Source organism: Lethenteron reissneri, chromosome 33 (genome assembly GCF_015708825.2).
Source record: "Lethenteron reissneri isolate LAM-NWPU_2019-01 chromosome 33, ASM1570882v1, whole genome shotgun sequence".
Classification (NCBI taxonomy): Eukaryota; Metazoa; Chordata; class Hyperoartia; order Petromyzontiformes; family Petromyzontidae; genus Lethenteron; species Lethenteron reissneri.
Window position 1 is genome coordinate 3,551,515 of NC_083811.1, and position 27,136 is coordinate 3,578,650.

The 27,136-nt window shown below is 50.4% G+C and overlaps 1 protein-coding gene and 1 long non-coding RNA gene across 2 annotated transcripts in view; one reads left to right on the forward strand and one right to left on the reverse strand.

Moving 5' to 3' along the window:
* Nucleotides 1-27,136, forward strand: part of LOC133350211 (transmembrane protein 178B-like) — a 145,248-nt gene that overhangs the window by 26,942 nt on the left and 91,170 nt on the right.
* Nucleotides 1,684-9,285, reverse strand: LOC133350212 (uncharacterized). Its single transcript, XR_009756029.1, has 3 exons — nucleotides 9,179-9,285; nucleotides 7,902-8,109; nucleotides 1,684-1,865 (listed from the first exon to the last, which is right to left on the reverse strand). It is a non-coding gene; the product is annotated as an uncharacterized LOC133350212 (long non-coding RNA).

Sequence of the window (27,136 nt, forward strand, 5' to 3'; positions counted from 1 at the left end):
ACGGTACCCCCCCTCCCCCCCCCACGAGTGTGGATAAAGTGTTACGAGTCACTGCCAAGGGAGATCTCAGAAGTAGCTCTACGAAATCAACTTCAGTGGGCAGCTCTCTTAACACACGGGCCGATGCACTGCTCACCGTGAAAGAGAGTACCACGTGGTCCTCTTCATCTCGTGCCGAGTCGCCGGCAGCACACTTGCAATAAAAACTGAGGTGGAGGGGAGCTAAAGCGAACCCCTCGAACAGAGATCACGTATAAACAGAAGTGACCACACGTCCTTGGAGTCAGAAAGTGTTGTTCGTGCGCGTGCACATACACTTAATGTATCGCTGCATACAATTAAGGTAATTGGACACACCACGTAAATAAAGCTGTTGCAAACATCCTGCCCTTGTGCAGACGTGTAATAATACAAGCCTAATTGGCAGCCACAAGACTATAACGCGGCCTCCATCTGTCCCTCTCGACGAAGGCATCTTTTTATAATCGTTATCATTCGCTACGGGTAAAAAAAAAATTGCGATTGAAATATCCGATACCGTTAAACAATTGTTATTTAACCGAGCCAAAGTTAGCCGTTTGAGACGTCTTTTTTTTCAGTCGGGTCCTGTCTAACAAAAACACAAGTTGCTCGCAAGGGCCCCTTTTGTCGATCCATTGCTGGATGAGGAGTCTCTCCCACGCCCGTGCGTGTCGCGGGGGTTATTTGACCATGCGTCACCACGCTGGTCAGTGTGGGTTGGTGAATGTGGGGAACATGGACGTGGGAACATAGAAGTACATAACAACAGTGGATTTTGCTGAATTTCCCTCTGCTGCTCGCAATGTAGATACATACACGGCGGGGGGGGGGGGGGGCAGTGTTTATCCCCGCTGCCCTCTAAACCCCCCGCATCCTGAGTTCGATTTCCGACCACGGCTAACATCAGTGGCGAGTGAAATCGGATTTGTTGCTGCCTCCCACTCTTGCCACTTCCCCGACCCAGCCACACCGTCGCTCAGTGACCGTCGTGGTGATGTATGGCCTTACATACCTCCTCCATGACTGGCTTCGCATGGACAGGCCTTCTTCAATCCGTTGGAGTATTGACAATGGCTGGCAATGATTATATATTTTATTTCAACTGCAGATGTGGAACGTTTCGGTGAAATAATTGCGCTAATGAGTACGGGAAGTGAGGGGGAGAGTTGGCGGACAGGGGGTTCTCACTCGGCAGTGATTTTGTGATTGTCGGTAACTGCAGCCAAGAGAGTTAATTATAGGTGGCAGGTTCGTGTCTTGAATCGGAATCTTTCCTGAGCCCTGTGCGGCATCGTTAAAAATCGCGAAACCTTTTGAGCACTCCGCGAATTCGGGAGCGGCACAATCCTCCTGCTTTACCTTCCGAAATCCTTGGCGTAGACGTATCCGAAAGCAATTCCCAACGACCTTCTCGCGAGACGGGGGGAGACGTGAACACACACCAGCTTTTGAGATATTCAGGGTTTATTTACTTCCAGCCGGATTGTGTCCGCGGTTCAAGACCCGGAAAATATTCCCGTGCCCTGCACACCACATCCAGCACACCTCTCGCTACGGCAGCGGCGACTGGCCAGTCACGTGCCACGACCCGGAAAAATGCTCGGTCGAGACTTCCGAAAGCCCTGGCGCCGTTCACGTTGTCGTATTTGCAAACCAGCCGGTCGAATGTAACCAGACATTTGGCGTTGTCGGGCGAGGGTTAACCACATGGTTGTTGTTTTTTTCTTTGATCGTTGAACGACGAGGCGGGGGCGAGCGGCCCGGTGCAGCAATGGCAGATTGCTGAGTGTCATCCCAGAGCAATTAGAGGGTTTCAAGCCGAGAGAAGCGAGCGGGGTGCGTCGCTGTGGGGGGGGCGGGGGGGGGGGGACAGACAGGGTCGCAGAGGGGAGGGCAAACAACTTGAGCTTTGGAACTGCAATTAAAGCCGCTTTGTCGAGTTCACCGGTTTCGCCCGGAAGACTGTGAACGACCGTGAGATTGACGGCACGCGCGCACGTGCTGTCATGTTTCAATGCGTCGTTTTGTGATGGGATTTCCTGTTAAAATATAAACAAAAACAAGAACAGGAATTTTCACAGCCTGCGTTGGAAGCTGGGATTCAGCCACATGTGATTTAACCCGAGTTCTCAAGAAGAGCGTTTTTTTGTTGTTCTCAACAACTCTGAGAAAAAAGAAATGTTAAAAAAAAATATTGTGTTGACTGCCATGTGATGAGCGTTTCTATGTGGCTGGCTTGGAAGCAGGCCCTTTAGCGTTTGGATAAGAGGTCGTCTGATGGAATCTTAGAAGTAGTTCTGGGATATCCCGTCCACGGGCCGTTCTCCAACACATGGAGGTGTACTGCTCGCTTCGAGAGTTCCCTCGACTCATGACCTGAGTGAGGAAAACAGCGCAATTGGAATGAAATCTGAAAGGGAAAAAACCTCAGATGAAACTAAACTTGCAAAGAAACCAACGTATTATTGTGTAACACTTTCCAACATCCGTCCACCCTCTGATTTATTCAATCACACCTCGTGTGGTCGTTGTGAGTGCAATTTTTTTTTGCATATTTGGGAAATAGTCCTTTGAGTGCCGGTTCATATCTCACAAGTTTTAAGCAACCCCGTTTTTTTTTATCGATGCTGCCGGTTTTCATTCGGCTAAGTCCCGAATAGTAACACAACGTTCTACTAAAGTTCTGTTCATATTGAATCATCTTGATGAGAAATATTCTGCCCCCCCCCCCCCAACCACGGCCGCCCCCACAATACCGAGAGACAAAGTTAATCCACGAATGCGTTCAGCCTTAACTTGAAAAGCCTTAAAAATGTAATCTTAAAAAAAGAAACTCAGGCATCCTACGCAACGTTGCGGTTCTTGTCCAGCCAAAGGCGTTTGTTGGCCGATTGAACGCGACGAGTCTTGCAATATAAATGGGCACCACAGTGGCTAGGAGATGTTAACTACCTTGCCTGCTATACAGGAGGTCGTGGGTTCGATCCAGACCTTGACGTCTGCTGTATATTTGGAGTTTGCGGTATCTCTTTCTCTCTCATCATCATCATCACTGTGGCTAGGAGATGTTGACTACCTCGCCTATTATACAGGAGGTCGTGGGTTCGATCCCGACCCTGACGCTTGCTGTATATTTGGAGGTTGCGTGTCTCTCTCTCTGTGGTCGTGTGGATTCTTCACCGGGTCCTCCGTTTTTTGGCTGCTATACATATCCACATGCTATTGTGTGTGGCCAGGTCACTTCTGAGAAAGAGCGATATAGTTCAGTGGGCATTACCTGGTAAAATAAAAAAAAATCTTTAAATAGGTGAATAAATGGGAGCTGCCAGCTCCTCCTGGGAGTTGGGAGTTGTAGGGAAATGCGTTCGCAAGCTGGGCGGTGTGCATCAGCCGTGGCACGGCATGCATACAGTACATCTCTTAAAAGATAAATATTGGCAAATGCATTGTATTGACCGTTAAGCAGTGTAGAGAGAGAAGTAAACTTATTTTTTTTATTTTAGCAAGAGGCCCACTGAGCTAAGTAGCTCTTTTTCAGAAAACGACCCGGCCACAAATGATAGCTCAACGAAGTGGCACATCATGTGGAAAAAGATAGCAGCCAAATACTCTAAACACATACATTTCGTCTTACAACTTTCGTGGATGACACGTTTGTCATCTGGCCACATGGCCGACCGGCTCTGAACCAATTCCTTAACCACATCAATTCCATACACCCAGCCATCAAATTCATCATGGAGGAACAAAAGGATGGCATGCTACCTTTCTTGGATGTCCTAATCAAAAAGAGACCAGATGGCTCATTGAGCCATTCTGTCTACAGGAAAGTAACCCATTCTGACGCCTATCTAAAACCTGATTCCCACCACCATCCATCCCAGAAGAATTCCCTCATCAAAACGCTACAATGTATCTCCGAGCATGAACACATAACCAGTGAACTCAAACACGTACACCAAGTTCTCAAGGTGAATGGATATTCTGACGACACAATCCGCAAAGCCATCACCCCAACCGCGAGGAAGGAGCCAACTGAGGATCAAATAAAAACCACCACCTTGCTATACATAGCAGGGGTAACCAAAGAGATTTCCAAAATCATGAACAAACACACGATCCAAGTCTGATTTAACACAGTACATAAAATTCGTGATCTGATCCCATCTGTGAAGGACAAGATTCCTGACATGCAATATCCCGGCGTCTACAAACTAAGCTGTTTTTGCGGCAGCAGTTACATTGGGGAAACTAAGCGACATGTCTCGGACCGTGTTCGTGAGCATAAGGTAGATGTGAAACACGGTAGGACCAATACCTCGGCCGTGGCGGATCATTATTTTAATGCAGCTGGTTCACACGAAATTGATTTCTCGAAGACGACGGTACTTTGCAAGCCTACTGGCTATCAACAAAGATTCGTTCATGAAGCCATCCATATATGCAGACACAGACACAATTTCAACCGAGAGGATGGTTATAAACTCGGCAATCATTGGAAAGATGTCATCAACCACTTTGAGTCATGACTTGATTTGTGTTTTCTTGTCAACCTCCACCGTCAGCAGTGTGGGTATGTGAAGCAAGGTGCAATAATTGCCTGGCAGCCCTTTGATTGGTGGAGACCAGGGGTGGGGAACGTCCGCTCCGCGGGCCGTATAAGGCCCGAGAAATCATTTGGTCTGGCCCTGCCAAGGCAACCGCAGGCGGGACTCGAAATTCAATAAATCTAGGAGTAAACCTGGAAAAGCAGTCGCGAGTAGCAACATCATCAATACCAGCTAACATCACACGCCTCGCCAAAGAGAAGCAGTTCCAGCCAGCACATTAGGGGTGAGTTAATTAAATGTTTGACCAAATATAACAGGCTAATTTTTAAGTTGATAATTTTGTATGGCCCGCGAATGATGTTATACATATCCAAATGGCCCCTGGCAGAAAAAAGGTTCCCCGCCCCTGGTGTCGACACACTGCGTTGGCGTTGCTTTCTCCAACATTAACATTAGAGTATGAATCCTTGCAGTCACGAAAGCTTCATATCTAGAATTAACATTAGCTGCCCCACCCATGCTGCTGACACACTTGGGCTACGCCCATCTCCAAACCTTTATAAACAATTTGCTTTCCTGATGACGACCGCTTGTGTGAGTTCTGGTTCATCAATCGAACCGGCCACGTAGCGTCGATCTCTATCGAGTTCAGTGACACCGGGACTTGGGCTGTTGCACCTCATACATGAAAGAATGATTTCAGACTGCTGGCCAATGTGTTCTGTGAGTGGTAAATGATGGTTCAGCGTAACAGAGGCTTTGGCACGGAAGAAAAAGCCCAGCTCGTTCGATGCCTGCCCAGCCAGATTGGTAAAAAACAAACGTAAGCAGAGCTCCACGCTGTCTCTCACCATATGAATATTTATGTTTTTTGTTGTTATTGTTAAGCCTGTCAGCCCGTCGGCTTTCCTGACCAATATTACGAAGTAGCATTTGTCAATTCTAGATTTGAAGCTTTCGTGACTGCAAGGATTCATATTCTTAGGTTTTTACGGTAAAGTCACGTAGGTAACAAATTAAAATTAATAAAAGTAAAATAAAAATAAAAATCACGACGTTTCGGAGGCAACACAAGCTTCCGTCTTCAGGTGGAACCGTCACAGCCCGACAGCTGTATCAAGTAAATGAGAGATTACAGGAGATACCACTCCGTATATATAATGGTTGAGGGGAGCATTTGTCAAAGCAAGTAGACTCTTGGAGGGACTAAAGGGACTTTTGTATTTGCGTTTACCCATCGCTGCTCCACGGCAGGGCGTCGCGAGTCTCCCGCACGGCGTCGTCGCGACGAGGCGCCGCCGAGATCTGTCGCTCCGAAGCGGATCGATGGATCGACTACGGCCAAGGGGTAACGTCGTCGCACTTTGATGGGAGGAACTGTGGCGTTGCCTTGCCTTACGTGACGGCAAAGATAGTTGAGAGAGAGAGAGCGAGAGATGGTGGCGGTGGTGATGATGGAGGGACAGGGGACTTTGCGCTGCGGCAGACGCGGCGTTGGGAGACGTTCCACGTTGCAGCCCCAAGGAGGGGTCGAGGCGCCCTCCCAGAGACGACCGCGGCTCCATGCGGCCTCCCGGCGGGGCTGTGTTTAATTGAAGATCATCTACTAGCGGTGCGCTGCGGGGGTGGGGAGGGGGCATTACGCAAACACGCAGAAGCCCGTGTCGGCACATTACACCTGCCCTTGCGCGTAGCCATCCACTCCTCCTCCTCCTGCACCCTCCTCTTCTTCTCGTTCTCTCGCTCTCTCTCGCTCTCGTTTTCTTCGACACTAATGCTTTCTCTGGATCGCGCGCTCTCTCTCTCTCTCAATTGTTCTCCAAGGTATTTGCGTGGGAACAATCTGTTCCTGCCCGTCCTCCCAAGTGACCTTCTTCCTCCTGCGCTCGTGGCGTGTTATTGTTGCAATGGTTGTGTGAGGTTGTGCGTGCGGTAGCACGCTGCTCGCTTAACAGCAATTGCCCCCAACAATCTTTTAAGGCCATACGGGAGGGTGGGGGGGAGATCGTTGTTTTTGGTGGCGCGGTGCACGTGTGGCTGCGTGCCACCGCTGGTGCAAGTGGCACGCGTGGCTCGTGTGCCACCACTGGTGCAGTGCCCGAGACCCCAGCGGGAGGCGCGGGATTGGTCGATCGGTTTGGTGCGGGTCGCGCTAAAATCTCGACCCGCGCCTGCGAATAAACCCGAGGCTGCGAGGTGGTTAGTAGGGCGACAGCACAGGACGTGTGTTTTTCAGTTCGTGTTATCTCGTGCGCGTGGGTTTTTCATGAGGCTATCTGGTTTTATATTATTATTATTTTTTAAATCATTATGTAATTCATTTTTTTCCGGGGGAGGCGTTGGTGAGTCTCTCGTCAAAATTCAAGATCCTCCTTTTTTGGAATGTTTGGTCGATTCATTTGTGAGCAAATAATTTTTTTCACGGTTTCTTCCCATAACCAAAGAATTGTCCAAATATGCCCACAACATGAGGCCCCTTGGTAAAAAGAGTATTGAGACTCAGTCACGCTCTCCACGACGGACGCTTGTGTTGCGCCCGAAACGTCGTGATTTATTTTATTTAATACCTATGTGACTTTACCGAAAGAACCAAAGAGTATGGATTCCTGCAGTCACGAAAGCTTCAAATCAAGATTAAAAGGCGTTGTTATAGCCTAATGAGGGATTGCATACGAGAGAGCACGTCTGCCGTGGAGATGGAGCGATGGGATTCCAGCTGGTGTGCAGGAGCGAGAGATGGATTGTGGCATCGCAGGAAACGTGAGGGATGGCAATGGTGTTGGGTGGGGGAGGGGGGGCACGCAATCAACCAGAAGTGGATAGTACTATCAATGTTTCCTCGGTAAAGTACATCATCATGTTATTAATTCATGACTTAATCTTCATCAAAGTGCACTGACCACAACGGCGACGTTACCGTCACAGCAAGACTTTCACGAGAGAGAAAAAAATGCAACTGCTGACCGATTACACTGTGTAACAAAAACATTTTTGTTTGTTCCTGGGTACTAAGTGTTATTTTCCAATTGCTTATGCCTCAAAAGTACAGAAAATGGCTTATTCCCCACAAACTTTGCTTTTGTGACCAGGACAGTGATATTTTTAAATGTACCTATTTTCAATGAGAAAGTGTCCATTTGTATCTGTCGTTCGCATAAAGTCCTTGTCACAAAAGCAAAGTCTGTGGGGAATAATAGCCATTTTCTATAATTTTGAGGCAAAAGCGATTAGAGAATAACACTTACTACCAAGGAACAAAAACCGTGTTCCATAGTGTTATCCTTATGACGATCACTCGAGAAGAGAGGTCCCCCTTCTGTATTGACTCACCAGGGTCCGGTCCTAAGACGAAGACACACTCAGGACCCTGGCGAAACAAAAAGCAATTTTGCCGCTGACTCCCTCTTCACGAGACGAGCACAGCGGTGCTGCCCCCATCCCCCCAGTGGCGGCCACCGGGGAAGGGTGAAAATCCATCCATCCCTTCATTTCCTTGGACCTCGCAGCCAGAAGATCGTGAGGGCTCCAAGTGGCCTCTCTGTGGAAAAGAGAAAAAACCACCGTGAATTGATTATGTGGGCCGCGCGGGGTCACTGGTGGGCTCTTGACCAGTGCCGAGAACAGGGCAGTTTTTTGTATTATTCCGTGTCCCAGCAAAATCACGCCTTTCTAATACCCGCGCTAGCACGGCGATTACCATCGCCGTCCGTCTCGACAGACCCCCCCCTCGCCCGCCCTCGCGCGCCCCCATCGCCGAACCTCTCCTCGGCAACCTCGGCCATTCGTTGGTGTATGGCGCGCGAAAACAGCGAACAGGTGGCCATAATATTTAGACGTTTACAAAAAAAAATGTGAAAGATTGATTTTTGTTGTTGTTGTAAGCAATTTAATGAGCAGGGTCCTCATCGACTGCACGATTCACTGGCCAACGTTGGTGGAAATGGCTCCTGTTTAATTGTGGATGAAAAGAGGGGTAGGCCTTCTAATTACACCGATACTAATTGCCAGAGTAATAACCAGGAGTGAGGCTGGAAATAATCTTACAAAGTCTGCGTCATGGCTGCCACAAATTCCATGTGGCTGCACGCTTTGTCTACAGATGTAATTCGCGAGTTTCGTTCATTTCTATGTTAACTAAATAAGAAGAATGCCGCTAGTAAGGAATTGTCAAGCTTGCTGCTTTTTATTTTCTTAAAATGTTGTCTTCACGTGCTTACATTTTTTTTTACGATCTGCAGTGGAAATGTTTATTCCCATTAAAATAGTATCAAACGTAAAAAAAACATATATCTATTTTGACCCTACTGACACCCCCAAAAAAATCCACAAAATAAAATAAGGTTACGTGAATTCCGCTGGTGCTGCCTGTTCGGGAACGCTCACGGCCGCGCGCGGAGATTGTTCGTGGCACAACGAATCTGAAAGCAAATTCGGCTTCACGTGCCGTCGCAGAAGACAGCCGCAGCGGCCTCAACATCGATTTCGACGTCGCCGTCAGGTCTGAGAGAGAAAGCCGTGACCTCCGATGACCCTGGCTGCTGTCTGAGGGCCTCCGCGCATAATCCAAAGCAGCAGCAGCAGCGTGGCACCAAAACGAGCGCGTGTACCTCGTTGCGTGTGACAGGCTCCAAGTCTTTCGATTGTCTCGCTGCTCGCGTAGCTTTTCGCCGGCTCGGCTGTGAAATTCTCCGGCGTGTTTTCGGGCTGCGACGCCTGCTGTCGTGACGTGTTCGCGCCACGTGCCCGGAGCTTCGTCGTTAATTGTTCAGCGAGCGAGCGGTACAAAGTGCAAACGCGTCCAAGCACGGATGTTTTTGTTGTTGTTGTTGTTGTTGTTTTTCTCTGCGCACGTGTCGTCGCCATGGTAGTGCTCTAGTCGGCTCCGCCAGATCGTCTCGACCGCGTGATTGGCCACTCGCCCGCTCCGCGGCTACCCGTGGGCCCTGATTGTGAATGAAACATGAGCTAGACTTGACAAATTCTAACGCACTTGTCACATTAAAAACATTTGAAAACTCATTTTTCCCCTAAACTTGATTCCAATCGTGTTATTAGCATCGTCTCGTGAGACAGCGCATTCATCCGAAACTCCCGAGGAGCGGTGCATCACCACCCCGCGTGGAACAGAATGGGCCTACGGAAGAACATTTGAACATCATTTCAGAGTTCGTTTGACCTCTTTCAATCTGACCTCTTATCCACGCGCGAGAGGGCTCTGCACCTTGGCACGTGCGGCCCTGCCTTGCAGGATTGTTTGTCGCGTGGCGGTCAAACCGACATTTCTAATTCTTCGAGCTGGAATTTTGCCCCCAAAATTCTCGTGAATTCCAATTTTACCCACAGCCGTTGGCTTTGTGGCGCAGCCGTTAGTATTAGGGCCGCGAAGCCACCTGAACCTGCAGGTGGCCAACATCCAGCCTTGAACCCGGGGGCTCTCAGCGGATTGCCGGGCACACAGGCGCCTTGACCCCTGAACAGACACCCGGTCACCTCGACCCGACGAAATTTTTTTCGGCCGGGTGAGCATTGCCAGGCGAGATGGTCACGATTGTGGCGAGCGCCACCCCCACCCTGCGCCCCCCCACCACCCCCGGCCTTAGGGACGTGGCGGCACGCCGAGTTGGACAAATTCAGCGACGCGTGCCGCTCAACAGCTGTGTACAGCTGCGGGCCTGGATGTATTATTAAGGCCGTGGCATTGTGCGCGCGCGCGCTCGCAGTCGGGCGCCCTCCCTCCCCTCCCTCCCCTCGCTTTCTCCCTCCCCTCCCTCCCTTCCCTCCCTGCTCTCCCTACCCTTCCTCCCTCCCCTCCCTCCCCTCCCTCCCTCCCTACCCTCCCTCCCTTCCCTCCCCTCCCCTCCCCTCCCCTCCCCTCCCACCCCTCCCTCCCTCCCTCCCCTCCCTCCCCTCCCTCCCCTCCATCCCTCCCCTCCATCCCTCTCACCCCTCCCCTCCCTCCCCTCCCACCCTCCCACCCTCCGTCCCTCTCACCCCTCCCCTCCCTCCCCTCCCCTCCCTCCCCTCCCCTCTCTCCTTCATTGTCCCGGGGCCGAGGAGCCGACGGCAGATTGCGTCGTTTGCTCGTGAGGCTGTTGGTCGTTGTTGCACCGTCCCATTGCATTTTGCTGGTTATCTTGTTTACATTTTTGATTGTTATTATGCTTCCCCTGTCTCGTTCCTGTTATGCTGTCGTGAAATAATGTGTCTATTTGGAGCTTTGGAAGAACAGCGCACCCACAACCCCCGTGTTAGGCAACAGTCCACGGAAGGCAATATCACGTAACTACTTCTGAGATCCTTGCAAGTGACCTTTTATCCGCACACTTAGGGGGAGCTCTCTCCTGCATTTTATGCTGCAAAGAAATATAAAATGCACGGCAATGACACCAATATTTTTAGCTTTCTCCACCTGATTAGCTAAGTGAAGATCCGAGCGTCTTGAGACATTGCGAAAAGGCGCCTGATTATAAGTGCTAATTATTCTCAACGTTGGCATGGTTTTATTTGTGGCAGTCATTGGAGGACGTACTGTATTTGAAACTGCGGTTTAATCAGAGGTGAGTGAAATCTAGAATCAATCCCGGAAAGTCAATGTTGTCAGCTCTGACCCCCCCCACCCCCGAGTTGCGTAGCCTCAGCCACTTTCTAATTAAAACACTCTTCCAATCATTAACTCCAGAACGTGGCTGATCCGTTCTCGCGAGCATGCGCCCTGCGCCGGTGCCTCTCTCTCTCTGCACACATGAGAAACATTATGACTGAAGCCGAACTGCAAGACATGAACCTTCATTCGCGGGAACGTAATAATTGCTCGCGAAATATTGTTTTTTTTTGTTTGCACTTGTGTGGACGTCTCGTAAATATATTTGGCATACGCTGGTGGGAAGGACAAAATGTATTTTGCGTGCGCAAGAATGTGTTTGCCAGGAATGAGGAATTGGCTCCACAGGAACTCGTGTGCCACGCAAGCAACGCTGTCGATCCAAGATTTCATTCCTGAGCGCAGACATTGCCGGCCAGGCGCCAATCTCTGCTGGTAGTGGCCACTACCAACAGCGGTGTGGAGACAAAGGCGGTGGTCAGGCATGCTGCTGAACTCCTGTGTGGTGCCAAATGTAATCGGCGCTCACCAACGGCAACTCGCCCCGTTGCAGTCCGTGAGGGATACATGGGAGGCCCGTTCCATCTGTCTCTGCGTTAGTAATGTCATCCTCCTCATGGCGTCAGATGGCACCAGGACTGACAGGGGGCTGAGCAGATCTGACGGAGCAGAAAGGCTGACAGTAGTTGGCTCATCGCCGTTCCCAAATGAAGCCACTTTGTGGGAACGATTGACTGCGTTTGGCAGGATCGCTGGCTAGTTGGCTGACCGATTGACTACCTGGCTGACCAGCTGAATGACTCGCTGACTGACTCGATGGCTCACTGGTTACCTGGCTGGTTAGCTCGCGTTCTAACCAGTTAGTTGATTGACCGGCTGGCTGGTTGGCTAGCTGATTGACCGACTGACTAGCTCTTGGCCATCTGGCTAGTTAAGTGGACAACTCTTGACGATGTGATTGGCTGGCTACCAAGAATGTACCATTCTTGCGGAGCGTTCAGTAATGTGGTCAATGCACGTGGGCACGGCAGATGCGTCAAACACCGCCGCAATATTTATGAAATACGAATATTAAGTCGCGTGAATTGTGGGTTTTTGAATTTTGCGTTAAGAACTCGGACCTCCTTAGCGAAGAGTACAAAGCAGCGTTAAAATCTCCGTTTGGCGAAAAAACAAATGTAACCAAATATTCCAATGTGGGGCAGCGTATAACAGAAATTTGAGTGTCAATTTTGTTGACTCCACCGCAACCCGAGTCCACGCGAGACCTTTACCGCCAGCATTTTCCCATTTTCCCTGCGTACAATTTCCAGTGCCCCCCCCCCCCCCCCCCCGGTCTTTCTCGCGGCTGTAAAGGCCACCGCGAGAGACTCGGCTGTGTGCCGTAGGATTCCATTACACGGATCGTGGCCAAATTCAACAGCCCCGTGCACCCGCCACTCGGTCTCGCTGGTCCCCACTGCCTCCGCACCCTCCTCCACTGCCGCTACTACCAACAACAACCACCATCATCATATACAACAACCACCACCAACGGTTGCAATGCTACCAACAACCCTGCCACTACCATCACCACCACTGTACGACTACCAAAACAACAACAACCAGAGCCCCTTCCCCGGCTGACACAACACAACCCTCCGACGGATCGACCGCATGCTATATCGGCGCCGCGTAAACACCGCCGGGGGTTCTGTGCCGACGAGGAGCGCGCTCGCTGGAGCCGCGCTGCGCCGTCGTGGGGCGGCCGCCGCGCGCAGAATGCCAATGATGGTGCCAGGGGCCGGGCCAGGCCGGCATCACGCGGCCCAATCCCCTCCCCCCGCCCGCAGCACTCCTCCTACTCACCGCCCCCCCACTTAAATTCTCCCCGCACATCCATCACCACCCTCTGCGGGGGTCCGTCATTAACCCCTTTCTCTCACCGCGCCAGGTCGCCTGACTGCGTGCCCCTGAAATGTAACGGACTGGACGAAAAGTGGGCACTTTTTTTGTACGCGGGTACTCCCCCCCCCCCCCCCCGTAAAATGGGAATAAAAAGGGGATGACCGCGGCTGAGACAGAATCGGTGTCTTCCAGATGTTACGTGGGAACAGCTGTTTGACTTTTTTTCTCTTTTCCTGGAGCGGGGTTTTCTGCGTGAAACGCACGGCGGAGAGGCATTGGACTGAGCAGCCACGGAGAAACATTTGCTGCGAATTCTGGCCATGGGCTTTTAGTACCGAGTACTCGCTTCCTATCGAGTCAGTCCCCTGGCATTGAAGCGGTGGCGAGTAATAATCGGGATCCTGTAGACCGGGATCCTGTAGACCGGGATCCTGTAGACCGGGATCCTGTAGACCGGGATCCTGTAGACCGGGATCCTGTAGACCGGGATCCTGTAGACCGGGATCCTGTAGACCGGGATCCTGTAGACCGGGATCCTGTAGACCGGGATCCTGTAGACCGGGATCCTGTAGACCGGGATCCTGTAGACCGGGATCCTGTAGACCGGGATCCTGTAGACCGGGATCCTGTAGACCGGGATCCTGTAGACCGGGATCCTGTAGACCGGGATCCTGTAGACCGGGATCCTGTAGACCGGGATCCTGTAGACCGGGATCCTGTAGACCGGGATCCTGTAGACCGGGATCCTGTAGACCGGGATCCTGTAGACCGGGATCCTGTAGACCGGGATCCTGTAGACCGGGATCCTGTAGACCGGGATCCTGTAGACCGGGATCCTGTAGACCGGGATCATGTAGACCGGGATCATGTAGACCAGAACCCTGTAGACCAGAATAGTCGTCGGTTGGAATTCAGCAGGCGCCATGTGATTATTACTGCGGAGTTAATAACCATAATAATGCTTGTGTTATTCGCAAGGGTTGGACCCATTGTGTCCTGGGGTTGAGAACGACGATCGCTCCAGGCCATTCTTGCAAATGAGACGATCCTGGTCTCACTTGGTTGAACAAAAAAATGTACTTGAATTTGTGATGGTCGTGCTGTAGTTGCTGCGCTCTTTGCTTCAAGCAGTCATCCTCGTCTTCGTTTGCCCTCATCCAGCAGTGGATTAACACAACAAAGGCCTTGCTGTGCCCTTCTATCCGCTGCCGTGGGATACACGTGGCCCAGCCAGTTCGGCGATGGCCGATGTGATTAACCCCCTTGTTCGTTATCGTGTTCTTGCAGGAGCATCATCATCTCGTAGGCTGACCTGAGACACAATTCTCTCCTCGATGATCCTCTATCATCTCTGCTCTCTCCATCTGTCCGTCCGTCTGTCCACCCTTATTGAACGTTGTCTAACATCGCCATTCTTTTTTTCTCGCTCTCTCTCGGTCTTTCCCTAAGTAATTTTCCCACAAATCACCTCCTTCGGAAAACCCCTTCCAGGATACGCGTGCAATATTCACCACGGGCTCGTCACAGGTTTGTGATGGACGTTCTGGTAACGGGGCATTACCGGAAAAGGGCAAATGTTATTTGTAGAGTGGCGCTCGGCATCGTGTGTGTTCGTGCGTGTGGGGTGAGCAGTAGCGCAGTGGTTAGCGCGCTGCGCTACGAACCCACTGACCCGGAATCAATTCTCGCTCGCAGTCTACATCCTGTGACAGTTATCTGCACTGATCGTGGGCCTCCCCTAGGTCGACTCAGGCTCAAATGATTACCTGGTGCGGGGTGTAAACATCGCCACTGGGGAGAATAAGGTGGCCCGGCGTTGTGATGGCCACTCCACCTCCTCGTGTGGTCTTCCGATCTTCACAGGTGCTTGCTAATGGCACTTTCTCCCGGAGTCTGTGAAGGCTACACGGGCAGGCGGGCGGGTGTGCGGGCTGGGGATCTTTGTGCAAATACGTTTATGTGTCATCGTGCGAGCCCTCCTTGGCAGAGCGAGCAGAATTCCCAATCGCGAGGTCGTGGGGCGGGTGGGGGGGGGGTTCAGGCCCGCTTTTAGGCTGTGCCACTTTGTCGGAGGAGAGGACCGCAAATGGTCACGCCTCGCGACACAGTCTCTTGTACACGTGACGCAAATCCGAATGGTTGGTCGCCTTTTTTCGATTGGCCGAGTCACAGATTTGCCCCCTGTCACACTGCCGTGGAATTTCCACCACTGGTTCAGGTTCACTAAAAAGAATGTTTCCACGAGAATCGTCCAGTACTCAAACCGAGCATTTATTCGTATTCCCGGCTACACTTTACATGCATGGGTTGTGCGCACAAAGCACGCACCTCCAATTAGCACGGTTGGCTACGTACGGTGCGAAAGAAGTCAGGCATTCATACATACGTGGTATCGAACCCAGGTCACAGGGTTTGGTTGTGTATTTACAGTGAGACATCTAGGCATGGATACAAAAAACATTCTACTAACACCGCACACGAGTGTGTTGGACCAACGCGGCACAAATTGACCAAAGTGGCCAAATAAAGACAAAACTCCTTTCACCCGAGAAAACAGCCCTGGGCATCCCATTCACCAACCCGCAAATGTGACCAGCGCGATGAAGTATGGTCAAACAACGCCACGACCGACACGGCAGTGGATCGACACAGAGGTCTGCACGTTATTGTTATGGTTGAGAAACGACGAGAGGGGGGGGGGGGGGGGGGGGTGGATTTGGAAATCGGTGGCTTGTGCAAGCCACTGGATTAAGATCGGCCCAATTTATTTTGACGCCGTGGTCAACCCATCGCCCCACGTGACCTCCCGGCGTGACACCGCGGCTGTTTGTCTCCCGGTGTCAGCTCCACTTAACGTCACCTACTGCCGGAATTACGTGGCATTATGTTCAGTAGCTGTAACTAATCTCCGCTTTTATATTCCGCAGAGCGATGGAAGAAACAAGTGCCCCGGTAAAATTAGATATCAAATGAGTTATATAGAGTAATAATACTTTATTGTAATGTAATCTTTGTTAATCCACGGCTTGATAAAGGCCTACCAACGCCGTATTGGTCCTGTTTGTGGGTTGTTTGGTCTTCACCACTCACCATGCCGGTTCGTGTGGCTTGGCGGAGCGGTTCAGCCGGAACCGGTCCCAGACGTCACTCGTCACCGATGTTCGCCTGTGACCGGGAATCGAACTTCGGGGACGCCGAGCTCGTACGCACGTCCGTCATCGGCGAGATCGATCAATTCCGTCGCTCTGCATCGCACGGCGAATGAGGCGACTTGTCGTCTGAAATCTCTACACAATCCGGAGCCCTTTCTCCCCGTTTTGTGATTGACTCAACTTGGAGCTTTGCCACAGTCTTCTGCTCCGTTTTGGGATTACCGCGCGATTATCAGCAGCAGTAGCCGGGGCAGCAGCAGTCGCATTCAATGCGCCGTTGCCTTTTTCCTGGCGACGAACGCCCAGTCGTGTCCATGGCTTTGCGGCTCGCTATGCTTAGTGCCGAGACACAGCCACCGTTGGTGTGAGCGGCGTGTTTACGGTTGTTTAAAGCCCCGTGAGTTGAAATCCTGATGACGGTTGACCGAGACGTATTATCATCATCATCATGATCAACCAGCCACGTCATCCACAAGACTCTAGAGTCGGTCGACTTACGGCCACGGCTGAGATGCTGGAATTTCATGAGGGCTTCACCCAGAATCAGTATTCATACTGGAGGAGTCTGATGAGATGTGCAGTAGTTTCGCCAGGTGTCCAATAAACCCTGCTTGTGGTTAAACCTGGTTCCTCGAGTGTAGTGAAGTGATGGTGTCAGCCCAGCAGTCACAAATGACTGCACAAACAAATCTCACGTGACTTTTACTTTTTCCACTTAATTTGGATAAACTCCAAATTTTGCTAATTCAGTCGACTCTTGATTATTATCCGCGCAAGTGACGGGGAAGTCTGCCGCGGGTAATTAAAAGTTGCGGGTAATCCAAAAATATAAATGTTCGGAGGATCTCTGCCAAAAAAACTAATTTTAAAATGGCACGACGCTTCCATTTCTCTGCCATCGCACAGTTTCGTAAATTAAAACTCACGAAATAAATTGTCGGATAAATCCCACAAAAGGAAGCACAACTGAGGATTTCGATTGTTACTCTTTCGATGAGGAACGAATACTAACGATCGACCGATCAATGCGTGTGCTCGGTGATAATAGCACTTCCCTGCTCCCGTGCAGAAGACTGCCCACTATGTGGATAGCAGCCACGCCAATCAACAGCAATCAAACTCCACCCACTGTTGTAATGATATCCAACTACTGTACTGTAGAGGAGATCACGTGGATTTAGGATTATCTGGAGCAACATATTTGTTCAGTTTAAGCACGTGACTTGTACTTAGCATTTCCAACAATAACAGTGTAGAACTGTTTTTGGATTATTAATTCGGGGAAATCCATGAGTTATTAATTCACGTCAAAATCTCAGGTGCACGGTTAATCGGCTAATCAGACAAATCGAACGCGGATAATTGAGAGTATCCTATATTTCGGCTTCATTTGCCATGTGAGAAGATTTCCCTGCAGCAGGGGGTGTCAGAAAGCGCTCCTCCACCTTAGTGTGTGGGCCAAAAAAAGTAAAAAAAATACACTTTAAGGAATCTCAGAAGTAGGTCTATGAATCCTCCTTCCACGGGCTATTATGTAGCGCATGGGGTGATGCACTGCTCACTGCGAGAATTCCAAACGAACAATTAGGAATACAATGTCTGTGGAATTCCCCGATGGATTGTGACAGCTATCGGAGATGGCCACTGCCCGGATATTTTTTGGCGTTTTAACAAACGATGCGGCGTTGCTGCTGCTGCGTTGCACGAGCACAGTTGACACAACATAAATCAACACGTTCGTCATTAACAAGACAGTAGCCTTAGAATAAAATAAAACACGTAACAGATATTTGATGTGCAACGCAGAGGAGCCATTGCCAAAAACATCGCCTGTTACACAAATATATATTTTGTGGTCGCCGGGCTTCAACAGCGAAACCGAAACGAGATTGAGGCCGAGTGAGCGCAAATTCCCTTTCGCAGGAATTTCTCTTTGTGTTTTGTTTTAATCTCTCCCCCCCCCCCCCCCGTTTGCATTTTTGTTTCATATCCACATCCCTCTGCGGTCTCAAGTTTTATGTATTGGAATTTGGCGAAAACTCATTACCACTGAATTGCAAATGAGAGCCATCATCATCATACCGTTACAAGAAGCAGCGTAGAGCAAGCCGAGTGACTGATTGTGTTCGTACGCGGACGAAATCCAATCGGCTGTGGGATTATTACAACCACGGAGTTTTAGTTTCCTTTATCTCAGTTTTCCCATCTGAAAGAAAGTTACCTGTCGGATTTCGGCAATAGTGCGGTCGGGTTTTAACAACCCCCCCCCCCCCAACCATAATCCTTGAGTTTGTTGAGCGCAGGCCCAAAGGGGTCAAACTACGCGCAGCCGGTAACAATGATTACGTTTGCAGGTGTGGAGATGGAGAGTTGAGTGCGTTGCTTGAATTGAGAGGGATCATTAAAATAGCTTCGAGAAGATGCGGGAGGCGGCTGGAAGGATGGCGGGGGGGGGGGAGAATTCTAAAGTGCGAAGGGAAAGAAGCAAGAGTAATGAGACACCTCGAAGCTTAATTCGAGTAATTAACCATCACGTAATCTCACGTGCTGAATTGCTCATTGCATCCAATTGTTTGAAATGCAGATAATACACGCAGCGATTGTGGTTGAATCAAGCACGTGCCATTCACGCAGAATTATTACCACTCTCATCTCGGCATTGCCGCAAGACCACGTGTCACGCAACGTTCTTTGTTGTTGTTGTGGCCAGCCTGTGAAGAGAATTTTCTCCCTTTTTTGAGATATTACCGTCCAGTGTTGGTCTCCGAACTCATTGATTTCATTTCGCCATCCCTTCCAATTCCTTCCTCTGCTTCCTGTTTCCTTCTCGCGCGGTCTTCCATCCTTTGCCCGAGTCTTGTCCATCCCTCGTCTGCAAAGGCATGGACCGTCCACGACTAAACAATCGTAAATTGGACGACAAGCTTCGTCCGAATTTACGACACGCGCGCGCCAGCCGATGCGTAGCTTTCAATCGCGCGAGCCTCATCCCTGCGAATCTCCACGCGTCCACCGTGGCGTTGTCGGGAGGGAGCCGGAGCACGTGGGACGCGGGGTTGAGTGGGCGAGCGGCGCGCCCCTCGTTTATCGCGCCGCCGGCACGAGAACCCCCCCAATTGCCACGCCTCGCCGTCTCGACGTCTGCCCGCTCCGCCGAAAAGAAAAGCACTTATTCCGCTGGAAAGTGGCTCTCTCCGGAGAGCCCCCGTCGCCCGATCGCACCGCACCACACCCTAATTAGCTCGCCACGTTGGCAGCGCGTACGGCTGGGCAATCATCCCCACCCCCCCCACTCCGCCCGCGTCCATTAAAATGCCCGAGCGCAGATGCCCGCCTTGCGTTGCGCAATGGGCAGTAATTTGGTCGACATTGCTGACATTTTAATGAGAATCCTGATACTACAGCGTCAGTGGGTAGCGGGAAACGAGCCGTATTTTTTTATGCTCCCCCCCCCGACACCACCACCACCAAGGCAGCTGACACGAAGCCAGTCGCAGCAGCAGCAGCCAAGATAATCATGTGCGATGATTTTGATCGTTGGGTCTCGTTCTTAATTCCCAGGTTCCCCGATAGAGGCTATAGAGAAAGTATTTTATATATTTTTTAATCCGCATGGAAGTGGCGCATGCTGCCTCTGGATTGGTTGAGACAATTTCGAGGTTTAGAGGAGTGGTCATCGTCCGGTTATCCGCGTTCATTCAAACTACTTGTGAAGTCGCTTCAGTAAGTCTCTCTTACCCACACGAGGACCGCACATTTTAACGTCCCGGAAACGTTGCTGGTTAAAATTGCAGCCTCGGAATGTGAATCCGCCAAATGAAGTGAAAACCCAAGTTTAATTATTGTTGTTTTATGTGTGTGTGTGGTGTGTAATCATTCATTACCAAACCAAGACCATCGATTCGATACGCTTGAGAGCCCGGTTTCATTACGGGCAGCGGGTGACTGCAACTCGGATTCGAACCCAGGTTCTCAGTAGTGCCGTGTGAGCGCTGGCACCATCATGGTGACCCGGCTACCTGGCTCATCGTCCACGTGGGTTATCATCCCCCCCACAGCTCCTCCACACCGCGGCAGTGCAGGCACCAGAATAAGAATGTGTATTCATACTGGTGGAATCCGATGAGCTATGAAGCTCTTTTCCACACATGTCCTGTAGGGGCGGGTCACGACGTTACGATGTATAACGCTATGTTATACCAGGAGGAGGGGAGGTCCCTCTCTCTCGATTTGTGTTCTTTTAGGGTAATAACTCGGTTCACTGCGATGGATTTTAATCCACGCAAACTTGTACCCCTATTTTGTTTATATATAATTCATAGGATTTCTCCCGCGGAACGAGATTGAATTAGGTCGGCGACTCCGTTACGTGGAATTTAATTTGTCTCCCACCGGCAGCTGAACAACTGCGATCCTGCCGGTAGTGCACACTGATCGCGATTCATTTGAGAAAATAACGAATCTCACAGTGAGCCCATTACTACATCGGTGCATTTATTTCATGATATAATTGGTTATGCTTCAAAATAGGACGGAGGGAGATGATGGGAAGAATTCATCCAGCGGTGGATTGACCGTGGCTGTTAATGGTGATTCAATGTCTGAGAGGTATTTTGGTGTAGTTGTCGAAAATAGATTTTATTCGCCTCCTGTATATTTACTACTTGCATATGTGAGCAGTGCAACCTGGTACGTGTGTTTGTATGCATGCGTTTATTTATCACGACAATAATAATAGATCATTGCCAATTTTCCGAAGAATAAAAGCGTTCCCGCAACACGCACAGAGTGTCGGTCATGGGGATCGTTTGACCATACTTGACCTTGCTGGTGGTCAGTGTGGTTTTTGGTGACACGGGGGTAAGTCAGGATCCGTTGAGAGCGTCGCTTGGCGTTGATGTCATCGCCGTGGCTGGGAATTGAACTCTGCTCGCCGTGTTCACAGCACATAGGTTCGTGGCATCACTGTGCTATCCCTTCTGCTCGGTATACAGCATGAACACATTCCTGCGGAGGGAGCTGGTAGGAACGTTAGGTTGCTCGGTCAATGGCCAGGGTCAACGGCGGCGTGGTGTATTCCACAAATATGCCCGACTGTGAGGGCGGGCACAAGCCGGCGTGAGTAGGTTAAACGTTGAGTTTTATAAGGGCACCACGGGGTGACCAGCCACTTCCCACCCAGCCCCACCCCTCCCACCCCCCACCCAGCCCCACCCTCCCCACCCAGCCCCTCCCCACCCTCCCTTCCCTCCCCACCCAGCCCCTCCCTGCACGACGGACGGACACAATAATCCCCTGTGGGCTGGTGTAACCAGGAGGTTCCTACCAGTAATAGTGGTATAATATTACACACACAAATCCCCAAAGATGTTATTCCAATTGTGCCGACCAGAGTGGGCGCTGCATAGTCATTATATCACGTGGCAAAGGCACACCCCATAGGCATGAGCCTTCCTTTGGGTTTCCCATTTGAAGTGAACCGCTGGTGGCCTTCCTTTAACGCAGTCACTCACCAAATCCCACCCCCCCCCCCCCCCCCCCCCCATGGAGCTGGCGGTAATTGAAGCGACGAGAGCCTCGTTGCGCGATTTAAGCCGATATTTTAAAGAAAAAAATCCCTTTTCAGAATCCCAATCGACAACAAAAACACCAAATTAGAATAGCAAGAAGGGGGGAGGGGGGCAGGGGGAGACGCGTTCCTGGGGGACGATGTCACGAGGTCGCGTCGTTTGCATCGCGAGGGCAAGCGGCGGAGTCTCCTTCGGGACGATCCCCTCCGAGGGTTGCTCACCGCATTCGAGTCGTGGGTCACGTGAACGTGGAACTTGCGAGCGTGACGCTCCCCCCCCCCCCCCCCCCATGCCTCTTCGGCTCGATCCGCGTATTGTTTTGGGAACGATATCCGACGTTTCGCCCCACGTGCCGAACAACGATTTATCTTGGAAGCTTGTACCATTGAGGGTGGTGGAGCAGTAACACGCAGTGGCGAGCGGATTGGACTATCAACCTGGTGACCTGAGTTTCATTGCCTGCCACCGTGAACAGCAACTCGACCAAACCCGCACGAACCGGCGTGGTGAAGTGTGGTGGTCAAGCAACCCGTGTGAGTGGCATTGCGCGGGGCAGCGTTCATCCAGCAGTGGATTGACTGTAGGTCTGAACGTCGTCACCATTATTATTGTACAATTTAGAATTATGGACGTTATGTTTGGTAGGCACTAGCCGGGGGCCTCCTTCCTTGAGAACCAATTAAGATCGGGTTTGGGGGGGGGGGGCTTTTATCCGGGCTTGAACCCTGATGTCTCCAGCTCGAGTGCGAGCATCGACAGGGGAGCCTCACGCGGAATGCAGCAGCGCTCGGCTTTCTTTGATGAGAACACCGCGATGCAAGGTGAATGGAGGCCGCGGGGGTGGTGGTGATGAGGGGGCTAACTGCAATGGGGGCTCTGCGACCGTCGGATAGCAAGCCCTGGCAGCGTCGAGTACGGCGTGGTAAAAATGAAAGCCGAAGTAGATGGATACATGTGACCTTTACTTAAAGTCGAGCGAAGGGGCCCGTTTGAGAGGCCGCGTTGGTCTCTCGCTCGCTCGCTCTTTTTTCTTCCCAGGTGAGACGTGGGGTCAAAAAAAAAGGAAATTACGCGCCGCCCGGCGGAAGGGGAAAAATAAATGGTCGTTTTCGACCCGAAAGGAGATACGCGCAAAAAAATATTAAACAAAAAACCGACGAGAGGATCGGAGAGTAAAATGGAGTGAACGCGCGGCGCCACGTGGCGCGTCTCAAAGGTGTACAGCGCACAAAAACTGACGGAAATTATATTTTTTATATAAATTAAATACAAGCAAAAAGAGTACATACGGTCTATAAAACACAATACAAATGTGCTGACATTACATCAAACAAAATGCGGTTTAAGAGTTTAGATAAAGTACCAGCGTAAGATGTCCGTGCATTTTTAAATTAACGGTTTCTTAACAACACGTGCATTCGCATTGTCGGAGTGGCGACATTCCACTCAAAAGTGAATCGTGCGAAGTTGGTGTGCAGCCGTGAAATGTGGGGCAGCACTGAGTGGCGGGCAGCACTGAGTGGCGGGCAGCAGTTAGTGGTGGGAAGCCGTGGGCAAGCAAAGACGTCACGGGCAGTACTATTCGAGGTGCGAGCAAAGGCAACTGAGATACGTACTGTTAGGTTTTTTCGGTAAAGTCACGTAGGTAAAAAATTAAATTACTAAAAGTAATAATATAAATAAAATAATAAATAGCGAAGTTTCGGAGGCAACACAAGTCTCCGTCATCAGGTGGGACTGTCACAGCTAAATATTAAGTGATGCAGTAAATTTGGCTGTGACGGTCCCACCTGATGATGGAGACTTGTGTTGCCTCCGAAACGTCGTGATTTATTATTTTATTTTATTTCCATTATTACTTTTATTAACTTTTAATTTCATTGTTTTTTAGATTTAAAGCTTTCGTGACTGCAGGGATTCATCTTCTTGGTTCTTTCGGTAAAGTCACGTAGAAGGGAAGTAATAAAATAATAAAAATAAAACATAATAAAATAATTATCACGACGTTTCGGCCACAACACAAGCAGCCGTCCTCAGGTGAAGACCAAGTCTGTCGAGGCGACAGCGTCTAAATCATTTTTACGTACGTGACTTTACCGAAAAAACCTAAGAGTATGAATCCTTGCAGTCACGAAAGTTTGGACGCCCCACCCTTTATCGCACTTTGCCGACACCCGCGGGCAGTAATTTAAATTCATCGTCATCCGCACTTTGCTGCCATGCCGCTAATTATTAACTCGGCACGGGGCGGAAGTGGGGGGGGGGTGTCAGACCGACCACCCGTGCCCGCGAGCGATTATTTCACCAGGCGGAAACGGCGGGCGATACATTTGCGCGGAAAGTTGGTCGGTCACGTTCCGTTTGTGGTTGCGTAAGGGGTAAGTGGGGGTGGGTGGGGGGGGGTAAGTGGGGGTGGGTGGGGGGGGGCGATGGCCGATGTTGTCAACTTGCGCAGCCTTCCTGAAGTCCACGCGTGCGTCCGCACTTGCGTAAGCACGCGTGGGCCACTGTGACACCCAATAATTGGAGGTTTCTATTTTTGGTCTCTTGCGCGGCCTGCGTCCAATACCCCCCCCCCTCCACCGTCTCTCTCTCTCTCTCACTCCGTGAAACGAGCGGAGTAGAATGAGAGAGCAGCCTTTGCTACGGATGGTCGATAGGCATGAAATTATTCGCCGCACCGATTGCATGAATTGGCACAGCGTTTGCGTGTCACAATTCAATTGCAGAGTCGATATTTATTCATTTTACCACTCGAGCGCGCGCTGAATCTTCAGCGGTTGCAGAGGTCGTGAGAAGCTATTGCCTACATCGTACAAATGTAACGTCACCATTTACAACTCCTTTGCCCGAGTCACTGTTTGGATGAAGACCTGCTCCCACGTAGCATCGGCCACGACGAGGGTTATTTGACGATATGACACCATGCTGGTCAGTGTGGGTTGCTGACAGTCCTCGTAACGCTGCAGCGCCGCTAACCAACGCCTTGTCGCTTTGCCCCCTTTCCCCGGCCCAATTTAGGCAAATAAAAAAATGTTGATTCTTGTGCTCGCGTAATCGTAAACATAAGAATTTATTGCAATCGATCGATTGATGCATTACGTGGTCATGCGACCGACCTGGCAAAAGGCCTACGCAGGATCCAGGGTTTCATTTCAACAAACAGCACTTAAATGTTGTTGCTGCCAGTAACAGCAACAGCAACAACAAAAAACTCAAACAAATCGCACGATTGCCAAATGCGTTCCGTGAAATCCGATGTAAGCTCACCTGTCTGTTGTGTGTCTCGCCGAATAAATAAAACAATATTGTACAGGCCAAAAAATACCGACATTATCAATGTTATCCAGCACCATTTGTTTAAGGAAGCAAACTGTGGGACCGATTGATAATATTGGCCTGGAAGGCATTCAAGCTGATGTATGTTTATTTATTTATTGATATGCGGCGATAGAGAACGGCGTTTCTGCTTGTATACGCTTTTACCTATAATGAGCCACGGGGGCGCGTGATGAATCTGCATAATGCACGCCGTACATCAACGTGAGCCCTACTACACCTTCATAATCGCGCTACCTGCAAGCAGACGGCTTTACGTTTCATTTTTTTGCGATTTAGTTTTATCGCTCGTTAGGGGTAATGCACCGTAATGGTCTCCCTCGCCTCGCGTCTTTGCGCAGCCTCCATTTGCAGGAGACCAAGAGACAGCGGGTGGACTAATGGACGATGCCGGACTATATATATAGGCGGCAAGTGCCTGGGCTGCGTGAGAACAATCTCCCGACTAAATTGGTCGGACAAAAATACAATCCACCCACTTCCAAAGGGGCATTTGCCGCTTTGAACTTTGTTGCGCGCACGAACCGCACATACGTCGCTGCTTGCGATGCGGCGCTTCGACAAAGGTCACCGTCGCGCAAAATAAAAACACTTTGTCACACTTTGACATTTTGAGTTCGCGTGCGTTTGTAACGAGGCTCGGGAAAACTCGGAGCACGGCTGCTCGCGAATCCCCACACCCTCCCCAGTCGTCTTGCTCGTTGTCACCGTCCACCTGCTTGCGTTTTGTTCCAATTCGATATGAATGACCACTGGGTTATTTTTTCGTTTTTGTTTACACCGGTGGCCTACGAGCAGATCACACTCCGTCTCTTCTGGCCTCCCCGTCCCTTGTGTTTTTACCAATCGGTCTATAGGTGTACACGTGCGGCCCTTCTTTGTCAATCCACTGCTTGGCGAGGGCCTTGCCACGCCGCGCGGCTCTTGGAGGTGTTTTGTTTACGGGAACTTCCCACGTCGGGTTAGTGCGGGATGGTGAAGGCTTGGAACAATTTTGACGCAGGATCATGAAGTATGGGAGGGGGAGGAGCTTGCACTTCCATGTACGTTGAACTTCTTTCGCACCGTACGTAGCCAACCGTGCTAATCGGAGGTGTGAGGGGGATGGGAAGAAAACAAACTAAAATAAACACAAACAGCAGTTTTAAAGAAATTCGTTTTTAATTTAGATTCAAAAGAACGTGGCTCCAGTGCCTTCCTAAACTAGCCGTTCTTGATACTGCCTCTGTGTGACTAGCTTGGCTAGTCCGACCACTAGCCAGGCTCAAAATCTGCTTAGCTTCCAGGTGATCGGATACTCGGCATGGAAATATAATTGGTAGGAGAAGGAGAGAAATACATCCAAAGTTGAATGCGACGTTGATATTTTTTTTTGAAAAGTGGGATGATTTCTTAATAGCCCGTCAGTTGGTCTGCCTCCCGTCTCCACGGCTTGGCCGTCTGGCTCTGCCACATTGAGCTGTCGGGAGTGACAGGGCCTCCTCAAACGGGCGCAGCACACAATGTATTCACGCGTGCGGTGTGAAAGTTTGAAAGAGTTTTGAGAGCCGGGAGCTGACGGTGGTGCACAGTCTCATGCTTGTTTACTTTAGTTCAGAATATGCTTAGTACAAGCAGATATGGATTTAAATATTGTAATTGTGATTTAAATAGTCATAACGATACTGGAAAACCTAGCCCGACACTGCTTTATCGAACGCGTGTTTCGGCTGTACACTTTTTTTACGTAATGGAAGTCTGCTTTCCGGAGCACGGGGGTGCTGCTTCTTCGGCTCGGTATGACGCTGCTCAGATTCTCATCTCCGCGTCGAAAAGTATTTCACTGAGAGTGCTGCATCCGTTGGAAAGTGTGAATGCACCGACTGTGAGTACCATTTATTTACCAAAGTATATTTTGTGTGTGTGTGGTTTTGTGTGTGTGTGTGTGATGATGTAACACACTCAACTGCGCACAACAGCACAACGCAAATGCTAACACCTTACCGCGTGCATTCAGCCATCCACTCGTTGTTGACG